We start from the raw sequence: 18559 nt of genomic DNA on the forward strand, positions 1-18559 counted from the left end.
CATACTCACATACCCCTCCACTACAGTTTCTGGATCTCTAACCTACTCTAGACATCACACTATTGCAGCTTAAACCTCAAACTATTTTACCTAATATGATTTCTTACCTACTCTAGGCATATTCTTACTTATAACTATAGAGACATAAGTTTATAATTTCTCTACCCCATGTCTGTGTATCTTCATCACTACATTAACCCAAGCTCTTTCTAAGGCTGCAGATGAACCCTTCAGCACCTGTGGAATTTTCCTTTTTTCTGTTTCCAACAGAGAGGGGTAAACTTGGAGCTGCTGGAGCAGGTCCAGAGGAAGACTCTGAAGGTGATGAAGGGGCTGAGCAAAGGCTGAGGAAGCTGGGGCTGTTCAGCCTCAAGAAGAGATGAGTGAGAGGGGCTCCATCCCTGGGTGTGTGCATGGATCAGACCCTGCTCCGTGGGACCCAGCAGCGGCACCAGGGGAACGGGCAGGAACTGATCCCAGGAAGTTCCCCTTGGATATGAGGAAGAATTTCTTCCCTGAGCAGTGATCATGGGAGGGTTTGCTTCATTCCCAAGGACTGTGGGAAGGCAAGTGCCACACAGGTCTCTGAATCTTCTTTGTTGTTTTGTTTTGTGGGTTTTTTTCATTTTATTTACACTGGGGACACCTCTTTAGCTCAGCAAACTTTCATTTAAGATGGAAAGTGGCAGCATTTTGTCAGCCAGCTCCCTGCTGGATATATCCCATCCAGCTCCAGCACTTGTACACATCCAATTTACCAGGAGCAGAGGTTTACTAGACTCCCAAATCCCCAACCCAGTGCTTCAATTTCCTTCTCTCTGAGAAGAGAGATATTTTTTTTTGCTGTTGTTCCTCTCTGAATCCATCAACCTAATTATTATGAACAGCTACAGCTGAGGCAAACAGCATCTACAACATTTCAATTAATGCTCTATTGAAAACACTTAGGACTGCATGTATCCACTCCAAACCTCCCATCCAGTCACATTTTTCCCCTCCCAGCCTTCAAACAAGCCAGATGGGACAAAAATCCGCGTGCAGCAAACTTCCAGGTCACCACCGTGGGGCATGGAAAATGGATTCACATTGCACATAGCACAACAGAAGCTAATTTTGCTCATCTCTTTAGTCCCTAGTGATCAGCTGAATCTGTGCCTGACAGAAAACAGCTCATGGTGACAAGTGGCTTTGTCTCTCAGTGTGGTCTGATGTTTAGCTCACCTTGCACGCTCCAAATATTTACCCGGAACCAGCATGGGTTGTGGATGCTGCTGTTGATGAAGAATGGACGATTCTGTGGAATGTTCTAGTCTCAGCTGGCAGGAAGCCCTAAAAAGCTGTTGGAGACTCAAAAAAAAAGTCAAAAAAAAAGAAACTCAGCCTGGAAAGGGAGTTCCTCATCTTCCTGAAAGGAGGTTGGAATGACGTGGGGCTGGTATCTTCTCCCAGGTAACAAGAGGCAGAACAAGAGGAAACGATCTCAGGTTGCACCAAGGGAGGTTCAGATTGGCTTTTTGGAAATGTTTCTTCACAGAAGGAGTAGTCAGACATTGGAACAGGCTGCCCATGGAAGTGATGGAGTCACCATCCTTGCAGGGATTTAAAAGATGTGGACGTGGCACTTGGGGATGTGGTTTAGTGGTGGACCTGGCAGTGCTGGGTTAACATTTAAACTCAGTGATTTTACAGGTCCTTTCCAACCTAAATAATCCTGTGACTCTACGAAATCTCACCTTTTCTGGCTTGGGACACCACAGAGAAAGCAACAATTCTTTCCTGACATGAAGGGAAAGAGAAGCATTGGAGCACAGCACATTTATTTCACAGCAGAAAATAACCTCCCTGAGGTCAAGAATTCTCAGATGAAGTGTCCTCATCCCCTGTGCCAAAGCTGCAGACTGAAAGGGCCAAAGCTACAAAGGAATCTGCTGTGTCACCTCCAGCTGAAGTATTGCACAGCTGGAAGTTGGGGATGAGCAGGACCCAGCTCAGTAAAAATTAACACTGACATTACAGACATTTAACCCTGGGGTGGGCACCACCCTTTTTGGTCAGATCTAGGATAGGATTTTTATTCCTAAACAAAATTCCTTGTCCTGTCAACTTCACAGTTGTGCTCCAGAAGGGCATAAAATCCCTCCACATCCTGCCAGGTTTGCCAGGCCTCTGAGAATGCCTGGTACCCACAACAGGTGAGCATCCTGATCAACAGGCACTTTCAAAAAGGTAAATAAATGAATATGTCCCCTGAAGTCTGGCAGGATAAATCCTACCCACATGGACTCCTTCACTCCCATTCCTGGATGTGATTTTGATTGGTCCCCTTGTAGCTGGAATAAAATTCCTCTGTTTTCAAAGGAGAAAAAAATTGCTCCTTGTTTAAGACATGACTTTATTCCATTCTCAAAGGGTTCCCTAAATGGAAACAAGCTGAAAAATTAACAATGACAAGTGTGATTAATATGTTGGAAGAGCTGGTAGATTTATTTTGTATTGAAAAAAACCTTTTTCATCCAAATAATGGAAAGAATTTTGAAATACATTTTTAGTGAAAAATTAGTCAGTGGTACAACTCTAACCAGCTTCCAGCTTCCTTTTAGTTCCTAGAAACATTTTTTTTTTCCATAAAATGGGGAGAGAGGGGAGCTATTTGTTTCTTTTTCTTTCAAGGTTATAATTTCATATTTTTATAATACCCTTATCACACTGAGTCATTTGCTTGTCATGGGAATGAGATATTAAGTGTTTTATATGAAAATACTGTGAGCAACATCTTACAATATTGATATTATTTACTTTAGTGAACACCTTAGGAAAACCTCACAGGGAGATTAAATCAAACCTCCTTAGTGATTTCAACAAGGTTCCCATAAAAACACAAAAAACCCCATAGACAACAGTGAAATTCACTCCTATTTAAGAACCCTGTAAATTTTAACAAACAACAGTTGGATTGTCATTCTTTATCCTTCAATTATTTCAAGAAGGATCATGATATTATTTTTTTTAATTTTTAAATTGTGATGATGATGATGATGATGATGATGATGATGATGATCCCCAGTCCCATGGGGATGTACATCCTAAATAACACAGGGTGCTAAAAAACCATTAGAATCTTTCATTAGGAGCAAAGCTCTGGGAAATTAATGTGGGTTAAAGGTATTAAACTTTTAGAAAAAAACTGTTTCTTAGTCTAACAAAGAGCCTGATCAGAAGGGATTAAAAGTCACTAAAAACTAAAATTATGGAAAAGTTAAAAATTCAAAATTAAGGCAGACTGGAAAACTATATTTAAAGAGGGTCTTTATTAGACAAACCTTCTGAAAATCTTATTTTTCCTCCAGAACAGTTCTTGAGTTTTTAAAGGACATAAGAGGAAGTGATTCAAGGAAAAGCAGCAACAACCTGGCAGAAGGTAGAGGCAGGAATAAAGATGATGACAATAAAAACTTCCTGTGCATGTGAAGAAGTTGGCAATATAAATGTTATTTATAGAGCTCAGGGGTGTCTGGAGTGCTGACCATAACTAAGCACTGTGCTGTCAAGTTATTGGCATTTTAATGAACAAAGAAAATATGAAACCACAAAAGCCATTTCCTTCCTTTCAACAAACTTCCAGCTCATTTGGTTTGATATCTATTCTGCAGCTGTTTGTTCCCAATAAAAATGTTGTGCCCAGCATGGACTGAATAAAAGCACTCACTCCTGGATGAAGTTTACAACCTTCTCTGGTTGAAAAGTCATATTTTTTTAAGCATGGAATGTCAAACACCAAAAAATATTTTCAGGTAAATTTTCCTTTCAGAGGGAAATGGCGCTGACAGCCATAATCTGAATTTTTCATGACAGATATATGAGAAATTAAAAATACTCTGTAAAGGTATGACCAATTTTTTATTTATTTTTTTTTTTAGACCAGGGAAAAACAGAGGAAAAAAGGGAGAGGAGAAATAATATGAGCAGGACCTCTTGTTATATGGTCATAACTCTAAATCCAAACCCTACGACAATAAAGTCTTAATTCTATCAACTTATTCTGCAAAGGGAGTCAAAAGTCTGGTTTTTGAAGAAAAAGAGTGAACTTGATCTCCAAAATTCACATCTGGAGGATCTCACCCAGAAATGAAGATTCACAGTGATTTACTGTGACCTTCCCCTTTGATCTTTTGCTTGGGCTCTTCCTTGTGCTCAGAAAGTTCTTGTAAGGATCCAGATTATCTCATTATCTTGCTATAAATGTTCTTTTCACAGATATCTGCAAATATTCTGTTAGTCTGGTCAGCTGGGGATCATCACCCATGCTGCTGCTATTTATTATCAACTAATAACTTCTTTAGAAATTGAATAATCTTCAAATAAAGTTTTCTCTGTGTTCTACTGTTTCCATCATAAGGTCCTGAAACAGCAGGGGCACGGGAATTGAGGGGATCAGGCAGGGGCAGCCAAAATCCTCATTTCTTGTTTTAGAAATGAGTTTAGGAGTTTTAGGAAAGACTCAGCTCAGCAGTGCACAAAGCTGTAAAATATTCCTGGAGGCAAGAGACAGGTAACCTTGTTTATTGTGATGTTAGAGTGTGCTGGATAATGGGACAGAACACGCACACACCTCTAACAAGGTTAATGGGTTTGACAAAATGGCAAAACCATTGTCAGACTTTCCTAATTAATAATTTATAGCAGCTTATAGCAGATTAAATAACACCAGCCAGTGAAAGAAGGGAGAAGAAGCAGATGTTTAGCTGAGACTTTGATATGTGTGTAAATGGAATGGGCATTACCCAGATGGGTGGTTTAATTAGTCAGAAATACTTTGTGAATCTCTGCAGCCTCTGAGGATAAATAGGCAATGCTGAGTTGTGAGCAGCACTGAAATTCCTTCCCTAAAGGGCAGGGAAGATGCAGAATATGAGCTTCTGCTCCAGATTCAGTGAAGACACCAGTCCTAATCAGAGCAACAATCCCTAAAGTTTTGCCAGATTTTGTGGCAATCACTGATTCTGCCAAATGCACAGCATGTCAAGTTTGTATTTTGTATTGTCCCTTTAAAATGTGTGATCTCTGCACCATGTAGAGAATAAGAGCCTGCTGGAGTGAAGAGATTCAGTTCTCTCTAAACCTACACTATAAAGTATTTTATTTGCTTTAAGCTTCTTCTGATTATTGTTACATCCCACAATTATATATATATATATATATATATATATATATATATATATATATATATAAACTCTAACCCAGAAATAAAAACAAATCAAAATTAAAAACAACTCTTCATGACAATTTCTTGCAAATGAAGAAAAACGATTTTCTATGAATAAGCAAAATGATCTGACCAGTTTCTGCTACAGATCACGTAAAGAGAGGAGAAGGATGAGAAATAGCAAAAGGTGGGAAGAAAAACTCAATCATCTTTAATTCAGGCAGCAGTATTTGGCAAAGTTAGAGGCAAGTTAAAGAGGAATTGTAACACTTTGGTTTTTAATCTTGACTACAGGAGAATGACACAAAAAAGGAGGCTTGGGGGGACTTTCTGGCTCTGCACAACTCCCTGACAGGAGGAGGCAGCCAGGGATGGGTCAGGCTCTGCCCCCAGGGAAAAAGTGATAAAACAAAAGGAAACGGCCCCAAGTTGCACCAGGGGAGGTTTAGTTTGGATATTAGGAAATAAATTCTCCCTGGAAAGAGTTGTCAAGCATTGGAAAAGACTTCTCAGGGTGGAATAACAATCCCTGGAGGGATTTGTGGATGTGGCACCTGGGGACACGGCTCAGTGATGGGTTTGGCTCTGCCCAGTTCATGCCCAGCCTCAACGATCTTGGGGGTCTTTTCAAAACTAAATAATTCTGTAGTTCTCTTCCATTCAACCCACGCTGAGCCTGTGCTCACTGATTTGTCCTAACTGAAGCACCTCCTTCTGGATTTTTTTTATTCATTCTATTTTTATTTGAAGGCATCAAAAAGGAAGAATACATGACTCAACTTGGAGTGCTTTATTGAGTACTAAAAACATGTTTTATTTCTAATGTGAATTAGTCTGGCTTCAGCTTCCAGCCACTCCTCCTCTGTCTTTTACAATTAGGTTAAAGAGCTTATCAGGAAGCCTTATTTCCTTCCAAGGTGTTATATTTATTTATTATCTGACCATTATCAATCTGATCTAAGTCATGTTCTGATAACCAAAACGGCCTTTTTTTGTTGTTTTGGGTTTTTTTTGGTTGTCTTTCAGAGCATGATTTATACAACTGAATACCTATTTTTTTCAATAAAAATATCTCTACCAGAGTGATTCCCTCTTGACTCTTGGCAGCCACTGAAAAGGCAGTGAGAAGAGTCAGTGGAAACCAGGACGCGATTTATCTCACCCTAAAATAAATATCTGAAATGTGCCACGTGACTCACACCTGAAAAGGGCCCATTCCTTCCCACTGACCATAAAATGAGCTGGGTCTGACCTGCTCAGCAGCAAATGCCAGTTTTGCAGATAAGTGGTGTCAAACACATCCTGGATCTTTAGTAATTTTTATTTTTTTTCACCAGCAGTGCACAAGGACGTGCAGTTTTCCTGGATGAATTCCACAGGAACAGTATAGAGAGCAAAAATAACCCATTATTCTCCTTTTTGCACAGCCAATAACCACTCCCACTCTTATTTTTTTACGCAGACAAAGAGGATCACATTGAATCTTCTCTCCCTCTGCAACCTTTTTTAAATGACTGCTTGTCAAAACGCGCACACACACACACACACTCTTCTTCCATTCCTAATTCTCAGGTGTGGAACTCTCCAAATTACAAGGAAGCATTGCACTGGTCCTCTTGGATTCAAGTGCCTCATTTGTTGTTATTTGATTATTTGCTGGGAAAGAAAACACATTTAGAAGTGGGGTTTTTTTTCCCTCTTTCCATGAAAGCACAGATTTAATAATGGTCAGCATCATTGTTGATGCTGGTCATTAGAGTTATCTTGTTCCATCTGTCTCTGGGCCTGCATTTCATCTTCCATCAGGTCTTATCAGGATGCTGCAGCTGTCAATTAACCTCATTATCTGCAAGGGGAAAATAGGCCCAGAACTGCTGGCTCATGAGATATCTGCAGCGGCAATTAAAAGAAGATTTTGCCATGTGAAAACAACTCTGTTTACAAGTCAGGAGTCTGAATTTTGTATTGCAGTCCTGAGCTCTGCCCCTGATCAATCCCTCTCTGTGAGACTGAGGATACCTCTGCACTGTTTGAAATCGTGGCCACATTTATCATCAGTGAGAGGAGAGGAGCCTTCCAACCCTCCCTCCTCAAGCTCTTTTATTTGTTGGCTTATGAACCAAAATGCTTTCCACATCCTTAATCTCCTTTAATAGATTTTTAAGGTTGTCTGCTGCCAGTTAGGATAGACAGTTGCAGTATTTTAATATTTGTTGTATTTAGAAGAACCTCCCCGTTTTGTTTTAATGGGAATGACGTCTTTGATTCCTTCCAGACATCACCCCTACATCACTGGACCTCTGTACACAGCAGGTACTGCTCGTGAGGGATGTGAGAAAGGGGGAAAAAAGCCCCACCAGAACCACAAGCCAAACCCATCTGGGGCTTGGGGACCCCAGGCAGCACTTTTGTGCCATCACTGCTCTGCCCTTCCTCACCCTCAGGGACATGGCAAGGTAGAGATAACAAGGCCAGCTTGAAACCTGCCAGGAACCAGACAAGCAAAACACTCTGTAACAAATCCCAGGTGCCCAGGGGCAGCTCAGCTTCCATCTGCTGCCTGTCAGGGTTGTTGGGTGTTCCAGAGAAGTCACAGGGATAATTCCCTGATTTTAGGGATGATGCCACTCACAGTGAGGGAGGTGAGGCCCTGGCACAGGGTGCCCAGAGAAGCTGTGGCTGCCCCTGGATCGCTGGCAGTGTCCCAGGCCAGGCTGGAGCACCCTGGTCTAGTGGAGATGTTCCCTGCCCATGGCAGAGGTTTGGATGAGATGACCCTTAGAAGTCACTTCTAGCTCAAACTCTTCCATGATTCCATTATTCTTTCTCCATCCACCAGCTGCCCGAGATAAAAGAGACTCCTGTGAAATTGGACACATTTACCAGGCCCTTGGAGGACTAGTGGGTATTTTTCACATTCTCCTGATGCAGATACAGGTGCACGTGTCCTTTGCTTATAATCTCACCACTCCCCACCCTAGGATGGGTTTAGTTGTGGGTGAGGAATTATTGCCCACCAAGGTACAGCCAGATGTCACAACTTAATTCTGTAAAATCTGAAGGGAAGAGGTGAAGATCCCCAGGCCTGACTGGAAGACTGGGGCTAAGAAACATTCCTTGAAAAATAAATTTGTCAGAGTGAGAGGTTTAGAATCATAGAATCATAGAAACATTGAGGTTGGAGGAGGCCTCTGAGGTGATTGAGTCCAGTGGTTAATCCAACACCATTTCTATCACTAAACCCTGTCCCCAAGTGCCACATCCAAGTGTCTTTTGAAGGCCTCCAGAGATGATAATTCCACCACAGCCCTGGGCAATGTTCCAATGCCTGACTGCCCTTTCAGAGAAGAATTTTTTCTGAATATCCAATTTAAACCTCCTGTGATGGAACTTGAGGCTGTTTCATCCTGTCACTTGTTACCTGGGGGAAGAGGCCGACCCCCACCTTACCACAGCCTCCTCTGAGGTACTTTATTACATGCTAGGAAATTAAACCTATTTAATTGACATTTCTTTGAGATTGGTGTGTTCAGAATGTTCAGAAAGTGTTAACCAGACCTCAGATAACTCAGAGGCTGTAGGAATATTTGGAAGGAGTTGTTTTTCCAATGAAGAGATGATAAAGTGATAAAGTTGGGTCCCTAAGTTACAATACTGAGAAAATTTTACTTGATGAGACAATTTTTTTCCCCAAAGAAAATCTGCTATTCTTAAAAGCTGTCTCAAATATTATGTATCCCTTCAATGACTTGGGTTCTGGAATTTTCTCTCCACCTTTAATTAGCTAATGTTCAGATTACGTTGCTCCTTCCTCCCAGAATGTGATTAATTAGAAAATGCAGTTTAACTGTCCCTTGGACACACTGGCCACAGCCACTGCACTGGGCAGAGTCAGTTTGAGCCCAGAGGATTTGTTAGCACTGAGCCAGAACAAAGGGAATGATGTTCCTGATGCTTCAGGGTCACCTCTGGTCCAGGAAATTATTGGGGCCCAGGCTTACTCATTTGGAGGAACAAATCTTGGTAAATACTTTCTGTTATCTGCAGGAAGAAAAAATAAAAAGAACAACCAGGTACTCTTCCTCCCTCCTTTCCTGGCCTTCCTCTTAATTTTTCCCTTGGAAAACAAGATACTTGGCTGTTTTAAAGGGGTGTTTCCCATGCACATGAGAGACCCTTGAAGGACTGGCACAGGGGCTGACACCATCATTTTCTGGTCTAGTCTTCATCCCTTCCAAATTTTCCACTTATTAAATTACTGCTTCTTCCACTCTCCGTGCTGCCATGAGTACACAGTTCCCAATTTCCACACAAAATGTGCCTTTGAACAGAGTTAAATCCATCTCTGGTTTGTTGGCAGCCAAAGCCTCCCTGCCCTGAAGGTGGGGTTGGTATCATTGCACTTTTTTTTCCCCCTGCCTGTGCAGTTTTCCAGTGGCCTGGAAAGTAATAATTTTGAATGACTCTAAAATTACTTCTCCCCCATTTTCCCCGATTGTGGTAATTGCACAGCTGAGATGGTTTTTAGGCTTAAATTTGCTACATAGCACTGGAGAGGGAAAAAAAAATACCCAGGAGTTCACAGATGATCAGATATTGAAAATCACTGCTGAAGAAGCACACTGAAGGAAACAAGAATATTGGCAAACAACTTTCCTGGGTTTTCTAGGCTCATTCCTGATGAAAATTAAACATGGGCAGCATTACTTCTGGTTTCTAAGGCTACTTAGGGAATTCTAGGCCTCCAAATGCCTTTTCCAAAAGGAAGTGGCCTCTGGCTGTTCCATGTGAGGTTCAGGCAGGATGTCAAGGAGAATTTCTTCCTTGGAAAGGTGGTCAGGCACTGGAAGGGGCTGCCCAGGGAAGTGGTGGAGTTCCCATCCCTGGAAGCATTCAAGAAACTCTGGACATGGCACTCTGTGCTATGGTTTGGCTGACAAAGGGATGTTTGGTCAACGACTGGACTTGATCCTGGAGGTCTTTTCCAACCTTAAAAGTTCTATGAATCTTTAAAATCCTTCTCTGATCATCAGCAAACTCAAATCTATAAAACACTCCCCTCTCCTGCTGTTTTCATTCTCTGCCACACCGACATTTGTGCTCATCTGCACGGGAAAATCGCTTTTCTATTTGGAATGAATCAAAGTACAAAGGAAAGAGGGCGTGGGGCTGGCAGAGCATCACCTTGACCCTCCATCCCTTCTCTAACACTGAATTATCCTCGTTCTGAAGCGCTGTCTGCAGGTTCTGAGCTTTGCAGAGGTGCAGAGCACAAACCCTGCTCTGGCTGCCTGAGGGCACTGCAGGGCTCTGTGCTGAACCATCTCCCAAGCACTGAGGGTAATTATTATTGTTTCACCAACACTTTCTTTGTTATTCAGGATTCCCCAGACTGTTTTGCTTCCCTCACAGAGACAATTCCAACTCATATTGCAAATTTCTGCCTAAGATTTCTAAGGAGATGCTCTCAAGTGCTTCAAATGAGAATGATGGCTGGCAATTTTACTGGGAGACAATTCCATGCAATCTAAATGATTGTGTTAAGGCAGCCTGCTTGCCTGTCATGATTTGGAAAGCTCTTTAGAAAAAAAAAAAAAAAAAAAAAAAAAAAAAAAGACCTGAAAGAGTTGCCCACAAAAATTGCAGCTCTAAGGCTTATACTCGTTATTTCCAGTGCTGACTTTTCTGATTGGTTTTTTTTCCTAGATTTCCAATCCTTGCTCATTCAGAGAGTTTCATTATGGCCCTGAAGTGTAAAACAGCAGAACTGATAGAAAGGTGTTTTTTGATGCTCTTAAAAAAAGAGCTAGAAATGAATAAAAGGAACATTCAGAGGCTCTGTAGCTGGGTTATGTTTGGGTAGCTCGTTGCAGAAAACAGGCTCGGGGGTTCCTTGAAATATTTATCAGCAGAGCAGATCCTTCAGAATAATCTGGGATAGTCACAAATATATAGAAAACCAACTTCAGCTTCTGCCTTGCCACGCTGATGAAGAATCCTTAATTAAATGTGTGTGACCCATGGCTGAAGTGTCCTGGGAAAACATCTGTATCCAGAGATTGTGCAGTAAAAGTCAGGTGTGTGTCAGCAACTGCTTCCAAGAGATGGAGGAAAAGCACTCTGGAGTTCAGAGTTGTGCTGTTGGTGTTCTCCAGAGGAGACCAGTACCACAATTGCCATTTCTAGATGGGGAGACTGAGGAAGAGAAGGAGAAATGAGATCACACCATCACGGTCACAACTTCAGGTTTTCTATCCATCAGACACAGCCATCACTTCAGAAAAAGGAATAACCTCAGCTGAATTCTTAATGTATTAGCTGGATTTATGTTTATTGCTTAAAAAAAACAAACAAAGAAACAAAAACAAAACAAAAAAAAACAAAAACAAGGACACATGGAGAAGAAGTTTTGAAAGATGAAATGGTGTTATAACCATTTTGCAATATATAAATTCCTGCTGCCTGCAGATCTAACGGTATTAATTCTGCACGTACTTGGTGGAAAGCCAAGGATGTCATGGGAGACATCTGAGGGATGTACTTTATCTTTGGCTGTAAAAGCACTTAAAATCAGCATGAGCAATGTGTATTATTACAGGAATTATTGACCTTATTTGCACTGGGTAGATGTACATATGGAAGAGGAGGCTGTAGTGATAGTCCTTCCACATTTATAAATGTAAACATTTATACTGCAGACATCTTCACTTAGTGGAATAAACTCATATTTTTACTTTCAGCAGAGATGAGCTATTTTAGGAATCTCTTCTCTAGGAGAAAATGGGTTGAATCCCAGACTTGTATCTTTGCCAATGTTTCTAAACCTTTCATTCACCACTTGTAAGGATGGAGTAAGTTTGCTCCTGAAGGTTGTGACACTCAGTTACTATGGCATGGTTTGGCTTGGAAGGAACCTTAAAGCTCATCCAGTGCCACCCCTGCCATGGCAGGGACACCTTCCACTATCCCAGGCTGCTCCAAGCCCTGTCCAACCTGGCCTTGGACACTTCCAGGGATGCAGGGGCAGCCACAGCTGCTCTGGGCACCCTGTGCCAGGGCCTGCCCACCGTGACAGGAAGAATTCATTCCTAATATCCCATCTAACCTTGCCCTCTTTCAGTTTAAAGTCGTTCCACTCTTACCACTATCTGCCTGTGTAAAAAAAACAGATTAAATGACAAAAACAGCATCTTTAAAGCAGCAGCACAGGTGGAGAGAAGCCAGAGGAATGAAAAAGAGAAATGCAAACAGATGCAGTTGAAGTGCAAAGACCAGAGCTGACCTGAGAAAGGATGCTGCAACCTTTGTACAAGGGTTTAGACTAAACTGAGTAAGAGAGGAATTAGGTTTTAAGGCAGGCATTAAGTGAATTTGTGGTATGTTGATGGGATAAAATAAAAAGACAAAATGTATTTGTCTTGGGCATAGGCGGATCTGATTCTTGCTAATCTTTTTAGCGCAGGGAAAAAAAACCCAAAAAACTCATAAACCACCAATTTTTAGGATGAGGATGTGTTATATCCACCTTCTGTTGTGTCAGCATTTTAAAATCAGACAATGCTTTGATTGAACGGAGAGCAGAAACAAAGATGGTATTTAAAATAAGCAACGTGTGAGGAACTATTAATTTCAAATGTAAAATATGTGCAGAGTTACAGTGAATTCTGAGACAGTCTTGCTGTGACAAAAATACAAAAGGAGTTATATTAAACCCGTGGAATTTATTCACAGTTTATTGTAAGGCTATGTAAAGCAAGTATAAATGATTAATAGAAATGGAAGTGAGACAGTTCCAAGATAAAAGAAAGTGCTAAAGAATCGTTTATTGGGGGAGCTTTTCCCTGAAGTGACATTGCACCTTGTCTTTCTGCCACGTGAAATGCGAGGCCTTTTGTTCTGCATGACTTTGATTTTTGTAATTAACTCGCTCTCTGTTTTGCTCTCTGGAACAGGTTTTTCTGTAACCCTGTCTAACTGTAATAATGATGCTTGTTCCTGCTGAAGAACTGCCAAAATCAGTTATCCACCACCTGTTTAAAAAAAACCACAAAAAACTCAAAAAGTGAAGTGATAAATTTCACAATAGAGTAGAAATCCAGATCCAAAAAAGAAAAGAGAGTGGAGATTTTTCTTATTTGCCGGCTTGAATATTACTAATAACATCAAAAAATAAGATGAATGGATTTTCCTTTTCATATTTTGAGAATATAATATATTATTAAGAATATTTTGAGACTATAGGAATATCCCATATTCATCAGATCCTTTTCTTGTCTAATCCCATCTTCCCTTTGCCCAGAAAAGGTAAATTAGATGAGAATGTAAGAATCTCATGTCTAGGGTAATATATTTTGTTATTTTTGCCTTGACCTTTAGCAATTGCAGACTGATTAAAGCTGTCAAGTTGTAACATACCCTACCAAATTTATTTCAATATTATTAATGTTTTCTCTGGATAATCTTGACTTTTTTTTTTTTTTAAATTTTCCAATTCCTTTGGTTTTAAACTGTATTCTTGCTCTCTGTCATTTTTTATGGAAATGTGTTCCATCACTGAAAATTGTCTTATGAAGTATTTCCCTTTCTCAGGGTTAAGTTCCACACATTCATATTCATCTGGCATCAGAGAACAATACAATTTATTCATTTATGGAAATCGGTGATTTATTTTTGGATAAAGCATCTCCTTTAAGTGGCAAATGGACTTTTCTTGGAGACATCCAGAGTGGGATTCATCTCACCCAAATTTAGACGCTGAAAACACAGGTTCCTTTAAAACCAGTGGAGATAACTGCACTTTTAGGATATGATTTTTCTTGTTCATTTTGCATGCCTGCCTTAGGTTGATGTGATTCATGTTCTGGTGTCTGGTGACTATAAAGAAGATTTCTGCGACTAGGAAAGGAAACAAGCTCAGCTACAGTCACCTCCACTGCAGATATATCCAACCTTTGATTAGATGAATCCCTTAGATACTACAAACCTTCCACTTTCTCTGGTACTTTATTGCAGTGGTTACTTTTCCTACTTCCTTAAGATTATTATTACTATTATTATTATTATTATTATTATTATTATTATTATTATTTCTTTTTCTTCTTCTTCCTCTTCTTCTTCTCCTCCTTCTCCTTCTCCTTCTCCTTCTCCTTCTCCTTCTCCTTCTCCTTCTCCTTCTCCTTCTCCTTCTCCTTCTCCTTCTCCTTCTCCTTCTCCTTCTCCTTCTCCTTCTCCTTCTCCTTCTCCTTCTCCTTCTCCTTCTCCTTCTCCTTCTCCTTCTTCTCCTTCTGATATTTTTTTTCTGAAATGTATTTACTTGGCCTCTGCTTCCTAACTTTGGCTTTTGCTTTTCTCTTCTATGTTTGTCAGAGACAGGGGAGAAAGTGTTTTCCTGTTGTGAATATTTTATCTAATTTATTGTTCTCATTAGGTTCGTGTTAGAGAAGATGAAGAAAGAATTTTTGGATGAACCTGCCTTTGGTTGTTTGCACAGAATTTTGTGGCTGCTCCTGGAAGTGTCCAAGGCCAGGTTGGATGGGGCTTGGAGCAGCCTGGGATAGTGGGAGGTGTCCCTGCCCATGGCAGGAACTGGATGAGCTTTGAGGTCCTTTCCAACCCCAAACCTTCTGTGATTCTGTGATTTTCAGGCTCAGAAAAGGGAAGGGAGGCCACAGTCTCCTGTAGGAGATCAGATTTTATATCAATGTACACTAAAATGCAAAGGGTTTTGTGTACCAGAGGAACAGCAGAAGAGATTTCTACTCAAGAAGGAAAAGGATTTTTAGCTTTGTCATATTCCATTTAAAGAAAAATGGCTTTCAGCCAAGTGCAGGGGAAGATTTGCACAGAAAATAAAACATATAGGGAAAAAGCAGGGAAAAAAATAACATATCTGAATGCAATTAGCAGTTACACTCCAGTGACAAAACATATTCCTTATTTTGCAGTCTGGCTTACTAAATGATGATAAACTACCACCAGCCACAGACACAGCTACTCCCTTTGTGTAAGCACAAGTAGGAGATATTTTGTCATGGCTGAAATTGCATTTTCAAACCCTGACTTATCTTGGAAGTTGTTATTTCACATATAAATTCTATATATGTGCAGCACTCAGGACTCAAGACAGTGTATTAAGAAAAAAATATATGTAATAAAAGGAGCAAGAAATTGATTTCTGAAATGAAGAAATGAACTTCTGAGACAAATATGAAACAAAGAAATTTTTCTCTCTAGATTAAAGAAAATTCCCTCATTTCACACAAAGAATTGCAGCAGGTAAAACAGCAGAGGCATCAGTTCCTCAAGAGAAAACTCCATTAATTGCATTTATAAATGTAGCCATGAGCTCCTTCCATTAAAACCTCTCCATGATGACTTGGCTAAGGCAGACTTGATGCTCTGGCCGATCCCAGAGCTTCTGCCACCCTCTCTAGAGGATTATTTGCTTCCATTTGAAGGAAAAGAGGTTTTTTTTGATCTTCTATAGCTGGATATTTTTGCAGTTGTCCTCCTCCAGCAGTGGAGAGCCTCCCTCCAAAGTATTTCATGCAAGACTGAAGATGTTTTGAGAATCAAAACCTTGAGCGCTCCTGGATAATCCTCACCTCGCCAGGAGCACAGCAAGGAATGAACTCAAGACATCCAGTGAGAGAAATTAAAACTTGACTGCAGGGTTAAGGGGAGAAATCTGTCTGTGCCTGCACATAAAGGAAGGCAGAACTGTCCCAGGTGGAAAAGCAGTTTATAAATCAAGAGAGTTCAGATGGGGGGTGCAACCTTTGAATTTAACCATGAGTTGGTCATTAGTAATTTTAGGAGGAACTTCCTAAGGAAGACTTCCATTATTTTGCATCTTCCAGCTGCTGAAAAAGGTGGCTGGAAGATGAGGGAAGGTGTGTGGAGTCAGTTGGAGGTGGGAGCTGGAGAGATCAGAACCCTCTTCCTCAAATCTGCTTCATTACAGTCTTTATTAGGCTTTCATTAAAAAGAAATATTCTCAGCCAGGACTTAGGCCACAAACCCTCAGAGATCAATCTGCAACACAAAATTTCTCAGGTGGACTCCCCTTCAATCATCTTCAAGGTCTTAAAGTGAGTATTTTATTGGGTGGCTTTTAAAGGAAGATTTAATAGATTCTGAGAGGCATCCACACTCTTTGGATAGATTAATGCACCTGAAAGGAGACTTCTGCTCATCAGTTACATTCAGTCACATTCAGATAAATTTACAGGAATGTCTGAATGCTTGGTGGAAGGTTTTTTCCATGCTCATTAGCATGAGCAGGAACCAGAGACAACTTTCAGCCTTCAGTGAGCATTTATCTCTTCAAATATTTCCAGTTTAAGCTCCTTATTTCACTACAATCAATAACCATATCTCACGACAATCAATATTCATCATTCTAAGAACTAATAAGTGCTAATAACTGCTTAGGTCTGTATTTATTTATGGTTTCTTTTCTTTAGAAACAGTCACAAATTCTTATTAAACACAAAAGCTTTGTGCATATTGAGCTTCTTTATGGTTGTAGGTGGGAATTCAGAGTCAATCCTTCTGACCACTCATTGATATTTGGATTATCAGAGAAGGAACAGATTTATATTCCTTATTATTTTAAGGCTGTTTTTTCCAATTCTTTCTACAGAGTGTCAAAAACTTTGGTCGAGAAATAAATCTATGCAGTAACACTTTTAGAGTGAAAAAGGGTTTTGAAAATCTGTTCTGAGAAATAGAAAAATATGTTGTTAAATGTGAGGCTTTTTAAATTAAGTATCAGCTTGAGAATTTAGAAATATCCCTGACCAAATCACTGACTTGTGGTGCTACTTAAGGACAAGCCCTTCATTGTATTTCACCACTCCTCCTGCAACCACCAGCCCCCAGCAAACAAACCAGGACAAGAAAAAGAAGGATAACAATATTTCACTGGAAATTTCAATTTTCTCTTCCAAACCTCCTGTTGACCCTTAGGGGGACATAAGTGACAGCTCAGAGCTTGTCCCTTAGAGCTTCTCAGCACTTTGCTGCTGCTCTCCATCCCTGGCCAGTGCTGCCAGCACCCAATCCATCTTCTCCTCTGTGCTCCTACAGACTGCCCAGGAAAGTGGTAGAACCATCATTCCTGGAATTGTTCACAAATCATATTTATTGGCAATGGAGGACACGGCCTAGTGGAGAACTTGGTGTTGAACTGGTATTCATGACTGGTGATTTTGAAGGTCTTTTCCAACCTTAATGATTCCATGAACTCGAGAAGGCAGAAAACTTCACTTGGCGGTGATTGTTTGTTCTTGGATGCAAACGTTGGAGAATTGGACTTCCAGGAACAAGGAAGCTGAAGAGAAATCAGTGGGCTGGCTCTCACCTCAGCTCTGGGAGTAGCTGGTGTCTTCCATGTGAAACTTGGATGATGTGACAGCAGGAGGTTCACAGGCTCGTCATGACAAGATCCAGAGCCCCAGCCTGGGTTTAAAGTGCAGTTTGAACAGCAGACTCCTTCCACACTCCCGTGGAACTGGAAGTTCTCATCGTCAGCTTCGTTTTCTGTCACACATAAAGAACCTTTTTGTGCTCTTTGAGACTCTGCATGTCTTTTCCTCCTGATAAAGAGGTGCTGTCAGATAATAACATACAATTCCTTCAGTGAGTGCCAAGTATGGTAACACAATGTAAACACTGTTGGTCTCCCAATTCCATTTTTATCCAGGTTTCGGAAGGAGTGAAACTCCCAGATGTTTCTGAAGTCCCCTGATGGTCACAGGAGGGCTCAGTCCTCAGAAGCAGAGGACACAGAACACAAAAATCTCTAGAATATTCATCCATCTAAATGTCTAAAGTGTGGTAGGATGAATCTTGGCCACACAGCAATAGAGGAGTTATAAGCGGAACTGCAAGAACGCGGCAGCTTTTGGCTCAGATCAAAATAGAAATTTATATAATAATTTACATAACACATATTTAAAGGTATATTAATAAAATATATTTCTGTAAATTACATTTTTTTGTGGCAGTCAGGTGAAGTCCTCGGTGATGGGGAAAGGGGAAACTTGCAAGCATTTTTTAAAAAAGTAGAAAGAAGAACCCTGGGAACTTCTGACCTGTCAACCTCACCTCTGTGCCTGGGAAAATCAAGGAAGGGCCTCCTAGAAGTTGTCCTGAGGCTTCTGGAGAACAGGGAAGTGATTCAGGGCAGCTTTTCCAGAAGTACATCCTGCCTGAGCAGCCCTGTGTCCCTCCTTGATGGGGTGATTCCATCAGTGGACAAGGAGAGGGCTGCAGATGTCATTTATCTGCAATTCTGTAAAGCCTTTGGCACATCTTCCCCCCAACATCCTTCTCTGTAAATGAGAAAGAGGC

Source organism: Cyanistes caeruleus, chromosome 1, assembly GCF_971803275.1.
Source record: "Cyanistes caeruleus chromosome 1, bCyaCae1.hap1.1, whole genome shotgun sequence".
NCBI lineage: Eukaryota > Metazoa > Chordata > Aves > Passeriformes > Paridae > Cyanistes > Cyanistes caeruleus.